Here is an 8,663-nt window from a genome sequence, read left to right on the forward strand (position 1 = left end):
TGGTTTCATCTTATGTACACCACACAAACACACACACAAACAGAGAGAGAGAGAGAGAGAGAGAGAGAGAGAGAGAGAGAGAGAGATTTGGATATATTCTTTATTTACATTTCAAGTGTTATCCTCTTTCCCGGTTTTCCCCTTCCAGAAAACTCCCTATCCCATCCTCCCTCTCCCTGCTTCTATGAGGGTTTTCCTCCACACACACACACACCCACTCCTGCCTCCCTGCCCTTGATTCCCATATACTGGGGCATCTATCAAGCCTTCATAGGATCAAGGACCACTCTCCCCACTTATACCTGACAAGGCCATTCTCTGGAACACATGCATCTGGAGCTATGTGTACTCCTTGTTGGTGGCCTAGTTTCTGTGAGCTCTGGAGGGTCTAGTTGGTTGATATTTTTGTTTTTCCTGTGGGATTGCAATCCTCTTCAGCTCCTCCAGAACTTTCTCTAACTACTACATTGAGGACCTCCACGTTCAGTCCAATGGTTGGCTGCCAGCATCTGCCTCTATATTTGTAAGACTCTGGCAGTGTCTCTCAGGAGACAACTATATTAGGCTCCTTTCAGCAAGCATTTCTTAGCATCCACCATAGTGTTGGAGTATGGTGACTGCATATGGGATGGATCCCCAGGTGGAAAAGTCTCTGGATAGCCTTTCCTTCAGTCTCTGCTCTGCACTTTGTCTCCCCATTTGCTCCTATGAGTATTTTGTTCCCCTTTCTAAGAAGGACCGAAGCACCCACACTTTGGTCTTCCTTCTTCTTGAGCTCATGTGGTCTGTTAATTGTATGTTGGGTATTCAGAAATTTTGGGCAAATATCCACTTATTAGTGTTTGCATACCATGTGTGTTCTTTTGTGATGGGCTACCTCACTCAGGATATTTTCTAGGTCCATGCACTTGCCTAAGAATTTCATGAAATCATTGCTTTTTTTTATTCTTTTTTTTTAACTAGATATTTTCTTTATTTATATTTCAAATGCTATCCTGAAAGTTCCCTATACCCCCCGCCTTGCTCCCCTACCCACTTCTTGGCCCTGGCATTCCCCTGTACTGGGGCATATAAAGTTTGCAATACCAAGGGGCCTCTCTTCCCAGTGATTGCTGACTAGGCCATCTTCTGCTACATATACAGAAAATGTGGTACATTTACACAATGGAGTACTACTCAGCTATTAAAAACAATGAATTTATGAAAGTCTTGGGAAAATGGATGTATCTGGAGGATATCATCCATAGTGAGGTAACCCAATCATAAAAGAAGTCATTAGATATGCACTCACTGGATATTAGCCCAGAAACTTAGAATACCCAAGATACAATTTGCAAAACACAAGAAATTCAAGAAGAGGGAAGACCAACATGTGGAAATCATAGACTTTAATAGCTGAGTAGTGCTCCATTGTGTAAATGTACCACATTTTCTGCTATTCCTCTGTTGAAGGACATCTGGGTTCTTTCCAGCTTCTGGCTATTATAAATAAGGCTGCTTTGAATATAGTAGAGCATGTGTCCTTGGTGTGACTCTAACCAAACAAGATATGTATCACAAGAACTTCAAGTCTCTGAAGAAAGAAATCAAAGACCTCAGAAGATGGAAACATCTCCCAGGCTCATATATTGGCAGGATTGATATAGTAAAAATGGCTATCTTGGTGAAAGCATTCTACAGATTCAATGTAATCCCCACTAAAATTCCAACTAATTTCTTCATAGAGTTAGAAAGAGCAATTCTCAAAATCACTTGGAATAAAAAATGCAGGATAGAGAAAACTATTCTCAACAATAAAAGAACTTTTGGGGGAATCAGCATCCCTGACCTCAAGCTGTACTGCAGAGCAATAGTGATTAAAAAATGCATTGTATTGGTATAATGACAGACAGGTAGATTAATGGAATAGAATTGAAGACCCAGAAATGAATCTACACACCTATGGTCACTTCATCTTTGACAAAGGAGCTATAACCATCCAGTGGGAAAAAAGACAGCATTTTCAACAAATGATGCTCATTCAACTGTCAGTCAACATTTAGAAGAATGAAAATTGATCCATTCTTATCTCCCTGTACAAAGCTCAAGTCTAAGTGGATCAACGACCTCTACATAAAACCAGATACACTGAATATCTAATAGAAGAGAAAGTGGGGGAAAGCCTCGAATAAATGGGCACAGGGTAAAAGTTCCTGAACAGAATATGAATGGCTCAGGCTCTAAGATCAAGAATCCACAAATGGGACCTCGTTAAACTGCAAAGTTTCTGTAAAGAAAAAGACACTGTCAATAGGACAAAATGGCAACCAACAAACTGGTTGCCAACTCTTATGGAAGAATTGGAGGAAGTATTAAAGGGCCTTAGAAGATGGGAACCCCACAAGAATACCAACAGTGTCAACTAGTTTGGACTTCCAAGAGCTCTCAGAAACTGAGCCACAAACCAAAGAATACACACGGGCTGGAATTAGTTCTGAAAGACATATGCAGCATGTGTGCAACTCAGTTTCCATGTGGGTGTCCCAACAACTTGATCAGAAGCTCTCCATAAAGCTATAGCCTGACTATGCAATCTCTTCCCCAACAGAGCTGTCTTGCCTGGCCTCAGTGGGAGAGGATGCGCCTAATCTAGCAGAGACTTCACGAGCCAGGGTGGGGGGTACACCCAGGGAGAAGGGCATGATCTCAGAGAAGAAGAGGAGGAGGAATGGGGGAAGGTCTCAGTGGGGGTGGTATCCAAGAGGGAGGCAATACTTGGAATAAAAATTAATATACTAGTTAAATAATTAATTTGGCCTCAGTGAGAAATGAGCTGCCTAATTTGGCAGAGAGTTGATGCACCAGGCTAGGGAGTGTTACTCAGAGGGGCTCACCCAATCAGAGGAGCCGGTGAGGAGGAACGGGTTTCAGATTGGGCAACGGGTAGGGAGCTAGCTCTTGGGATGTAAATTAATTAATTAATTAATTAAGTAATAAAAATACAATTATGAGATAGCACATCATTTTCTCATTTTATTTAATACTGTTAATGTTATAGTTTCTTAAATAAAATTTAAAAACATAATATTAAATTGCTAAATAATACAATATTTAAAAATATTTCATATTCAATTTTCAAGAAACTTTAAAGATATCCAGAATCATCAGCAACTGAAATTGTCAGTCTAGGAATGCTCCTTTAAGCTTATTATTTTTGAGGTGATTGTGTACCTTAAGGTATTTTTTTTAATAATTTGTACTTTTGATTTCTATAAAGAGATACTTTCTTTGATTTTGGTTCATTCATGTTACCTATTTTCAGCTTTTAGAGTGAATTTTATAGATTTACCAAAACTCTATAGAAATTTATCATTTTTTTAAAAAATCACACAATGTATCTTCTCAGTTTATCTTTAAATCATTATATATTTATCCTTTAAAGAGGAAAATTTTGTCTAGTGTTTTCAAAGCTGTGAATATTTATGCTCCCTTCCTGTTTGATTTTCTAGTTAGATGTCAGTCCCCACTATATGCAGTCACATTACCCTTTGTCTATTGATTTACATACACTTTTCATGTAAGTACGGAAATTGTTCTAAAACATACTTTGGTTAAATACTATGCTGTATACATTCCTATTATTCTTAATGTTTAATTTAATTGTAAATTACTGATCTCACTTTACCAGGTCATGACATATTACCCTCATTCTGCATTTAATTACTGCTTTAGAATAGTGCATTTGCATGCATTCTATTCTATGTCATTGATCTGTCTTTCTATTTTTTGTATGTGTGTCAGATTTTAACATTTAGTCAGGGCCAACCATCTTAGGTTTCATTTAATTTCCAATATTCTTTATTCATTTATTTATCTGTTCAGACATATTGTAGGGTAATTTTATTAAGCCCTCACTTGTCTTGCTTTTTTACCTAGGGGCTTATGCTCTCCTTATATTGATCCTCAATCTTCTAGAATATTGGAATGTAAATCCTTCAAATTAATTTAATTATCTGAACAAGAGCAATCAGAGATTATAGTTCTTCCATACTTTGAAAGGGGAGCTAAGGCCATATGCATTAAAGAGAAATTGAATATATATGAGTTCTGCTCACGGTAAAGATGGGATACTATGGATGACCTGTTCCTCTTGCCCAGCAAACACAAGAGTAGATAAAACGTTTAAAACTGCATTTAGAAAGGGGATATTAAGCATGATTAATTAAAGCATACAAGCATACGAGGTATTTAACAGGCTCAGTGTTCTACCAGTAAATTCTCTCTCTCTCTCTCTCTCTCTCTCTCTCTCTCTCTCTCTCTCTCTCTCTCTCTGGGTGTGCGTGTGTGTGTGTACATGGAGATGCCCATACAAGTAGAGGCCAGATGCCAACCTCATATCATTCTTCATTAGCAGATCACCTTGTTTGCTTTCACAATGACTCTGGTTCACCTAGAACTTGCCATTAAATGTGGGCTTGTTGGCTATCCAATCCTGAGGGGCTTTGCAGCTCTGCCTTCTCATGTATTTCTAAACTTTGGCTTTATTGTAGAGGATAAGGATCAAACTCAGTTCTTATGATCTTGCAAGGCTCCAAATGGGATCAAAATCAATAATGGATTATACACTTAAGCACTAACTACCTGAAAGTTTAATCTTAATTGTCAGCTTGATGTCCTTTAGAGTGACCTACAAGAAAACCCCTACACAGGTGCTAATCAGGATGTCCCTAAAAAAGGTTGAATTGAGGAGAGCTTACCCTGAATTTGAGTGGCCTAGCATCTTGGACTGAATAAAATGGAGAAAGCTAATTGAATGACTGCCAATCACTGCCTAGGACCAGGTTCAGGCATTTTAGGAATTTATCTTTTTTTTTTTTAAATCACACAATGTATCTTCTCAGTTTATCTTTAAATCATTATATATTTATCCTTTAAAGAAGAAAAAAATGTCTAGTGTTTTCAAAGCTGTGAACATTTATGCTCCCTTCCTGTTTGATTTTCTAGTTAGATGCCAGTCCCCACTATATGCAGTCACATTACCATTTGTCTATTGATTTACATACACTTTTCATGTAAGTACGGAAATTGTTCTAAAACCTACATTGGTTAAATACTATGCTGTATACATTCCTATTATTCTTAATGTTTAATTTAATTGTAAATTACTAATCTCACTTTACCAGGTCATGACATTCCTCCTCCCCTTTGCCTCTGAGTAGGTGCTCACCTCCCAAGCCCCATCTGCCCATCCTGCTCATCCACACACCCACTGCAAACTCACCAACTCCACTGCATCCCCCTTCTCTGTGGCATCAAGTCTCTACAGGATTAGGCACATCCTCTCCCACTGAGGCCAGACAAGGCAGGCCTCTGCTACATATGAACTAGGGGGACAAGGACCAGCCCGCATATGCTCTTTTGATAGGGAGCTTAGTTTCTGGGAGCTCCCAGGGGTCTGGGTTAGTTGATACTGTTGGTCTTCTTATGGGATTCCATCCCTTCAGCTCCTTCAATCTTTTCCTTAAGTCTTCCATTGATGTCCCTGTCCTCAAACCAACGGTTGGCTGTAAGTATCTGCATCTGTCTCAATCAGCTGTGGTAGAGTTTCTCAGAGGACAGCCATGTTAAGCTCCTATCTGTAAGCACAACAGAGCATCAGTAATAGTGCCCATACCTGGGATAAATCCCAAATTCAGCCAGTCTCTGGAAGGCCTTTCCTTAATCTCTGAACCATTTTTGACCCAGTATTTCTTTTAATAGGGAACAATTCTGGATCAAAAATTTTGAAAGTGGGGTGATGACCCCATTCCTCTACTGGAGGTGGTCTCTTCAGGTTCCATCTCCCCACTGTTGGGCATTTCAGCTGAGGTCATCTGCATTGAGTCCTGGGAGCCTTTCATATTCTAGTTCTCTGGGACTTTCTAGAGGATCCTCCCCCAACCGCCACCCTGCAGCTGCATATTTCCATTCATTCTCCTGACCCCTCTGCGCTTCTTTCCTAACTCCACCCATACCTGGTCCTGCCTGCCTTTTCATTCCCCCTCCTCTCTTCCACCCAGGTCTCTCCATTCCTCTGCCTCCCATGATTATTTTGTTCTGTCTTCTAAGTGGTATTGAAACATTCCCCACTTGGACCTTCTTTTTTGTTCATCTTGTCAGGGTCTCTGGGTTGTATTATGTGTATTCTGTACTTTTTGACTAATATCCACTTATCAGTGAATACATACCATTCATTTCTTTTTGGGTTTCAGTTACCTCACTTGGGATGATATTTCCTAGTTTCATCTATTTGCCTGCAAACTCATGATGTCCTCATTTTTAATAACTGAATAGTATTCCTTTGTGGAAATTAACTACATTTTCAGTTGAAGGACATCCAAGTTGTTTCCAGCTTCTGGCTATTATGAATAAGACTGCTAGGACATAGAAAACAACATGACCTTATAGTATGGTGGAGGATCTTTTGGGTATATGCCAAGAAGTGTTATAGCTTAGTCTCCAGGTAGAATTATTTCTAATTTTCTGAGGAACCGCCAGATTGATTCAGAGTGATTGTATCAGTTTGCAATCCTACCAGCAATGGAGGAGTGTTCCTCTTTCTCCACATCCTTGCTAGTTTGTGCTGTTACTTGATGGATTATTACTATTATTATTATTATTATTACATATTTTCTTTATTTGCATTTCAAATGTTATCCCCTTTCCTGGTTTCCTCTCTGAAAACCCCCTGTCCCATCCCCCTGCTCACCAACCCAACCACTCCAGCTTCCTTGTCCTGGCATTCTCCTACACTGGGGTATCAAGCCTTCCCAGGAGCAAGGGCCTCTCCTCCCAGTGATGCCCAACAAGGCCATCCTCTGCTCTATATACTGTTGGAACCATGAGTCCCTCTATGTATACTCTTTGGTTGGTAGTTTAGTCCCTGGGAGCTCTGGAGATACTGGCTGGTTCATATTGTTGTTCCTCTTATAGGGCTGCAAACCCCTTCAGATCCTTGGGTCCTTTCTCTGGCTCCTCCACTGGGGACCCTATGTTCAGTCCAATGGTAGACAAAAAGCATACACTTCTGTATTTGTCAGTCATTGGCAGAACCTCTCAGGAGACAGCTATATCAGCCTCCTGTCAGCAAGCACTTTTTGGCATTCACAGTGGTATCTGGGTTTGGTAACTGTATATGGGATAGATCCCCAGGTAGGCAGTCTCTGGATGATCTTACCTTCAGTCTCTGTTCTGCACTTTGTCTCTGTATCTCCTCCCATGGGTATTTTGTTCCCCCTTCTAAGAAGGACCAAAGTATCCACACTTTGGTTTTCCTTGTTCTTGTGGTCTGTGAATTGTATCTTGAGTATTCCAAGCTTCTGGGCTAATATCCAGTTACAAGTGAGTACATACCATGTGTGTTCTGTTGTGATTGGGTTATCTCAATCAGAATGATAATTTCTAGTCCATCCATTTGCCTAAGAACTTCGTCAATTAATTGTTTTTAATCATTGAGTAGTACTCCATTGTGTAAATGTACTACATTTTCTGTATCCATTCCTCTGCTGAGGGACATCTGGGTTCTTTCCAGCTTCTGGCTGCTATGAACATATTGGAGCTTGTGACCTTACTACATGTTGGAGCATCTTCAGGGTGTGCCCAGGATAGGTGCAGGATCTTAGCCATTTTGATTTTTCTAAGGTGGAATAGACCAATAGGTTAAGGTACTTTTGATTTGCATTTCCCTGATGACTAAGGATTTGATCATTTTTTAAAGTGCTTCTCAGCCAATCAGGATTCCCCTGTTGAGAATTCTCTATTTAGCTCTTACAGAAACTTGAAGCAGTCCAATTAAAATCAGTACAAGAAAAGGCTGCCAACTCTCTGTTTATCTATTCAACAAAGTACTTGCAGGTCTTGCTAGAAAAAATTAGTCAACAAAAGAAGATACATAGTTGCAAAGGAAAAAGAATCAAGGTATAGCTATTTGTGGATGATAGGATAGTATATATTAGTGACCCCCAAAATTCTTTCACAGAACTATAACTAATAAACAATTTCAGCAAAGTGGCTAATAAAATATCAACTCAACCAGATCAGTAGCCTTCCCTTATATGAATGATAAATGGGCTGAGCAAGAAATTAGGGAAACAACACCCTCCACAATAGCCACAAATATTTTGGTTTAACTAATGAAGCAAGTGAAAGCTCTGTATGAAAAGATCTTCAAGTTTCTGAAGAAGGGAGTTGAAGAAGACCTCAGAAGACTGAAATATCTCCCATTCTCATGGATAGGTTGGATTTCCACAGTGAAAATGGTCATCTTACCAAAAGCAATCTACTACAGATTCAATGCAGTCCTGATCAAAATTCCAACAAAATTCTTCATAGACAAGGCAAGAACAATTCTCAATTTCATATGGAAAAACAAAAATCCCAAACAGGATAGCTAAAACAATCCTCAATAGTACACGAACTTCTGGAAGAATGACTATGGATGAACTCAAGCTGTATAACTACTGTACCATGTAGTATTGGTACAGAGACAGACAGGTCAATCAATGGACTAAAATTGAAGACCCAGAAATAAACTCACACACCTATGGACTTTTTTTTTTATTACATATTTTCCTCAATTACATTTCCAATGCTATCCCAAAAGTCCCCCATAGCGCCCCCCACTTCCCTACCCTCCCATTCCCATT

The sequence above is a fragment of the Mus caroli genome, chromosome 6 (genome assembly GCF_900094665.2).
Source record: "Mus caroli chromosome 6, CAROLI_EIJ_v1.1, whole genome shotgun sequence".
Lineage (NCBI taxonomy): Eukaryota > Metazoa > Chordata > Mammalia > Rodentia > Muridae > Mus > Mus caroli.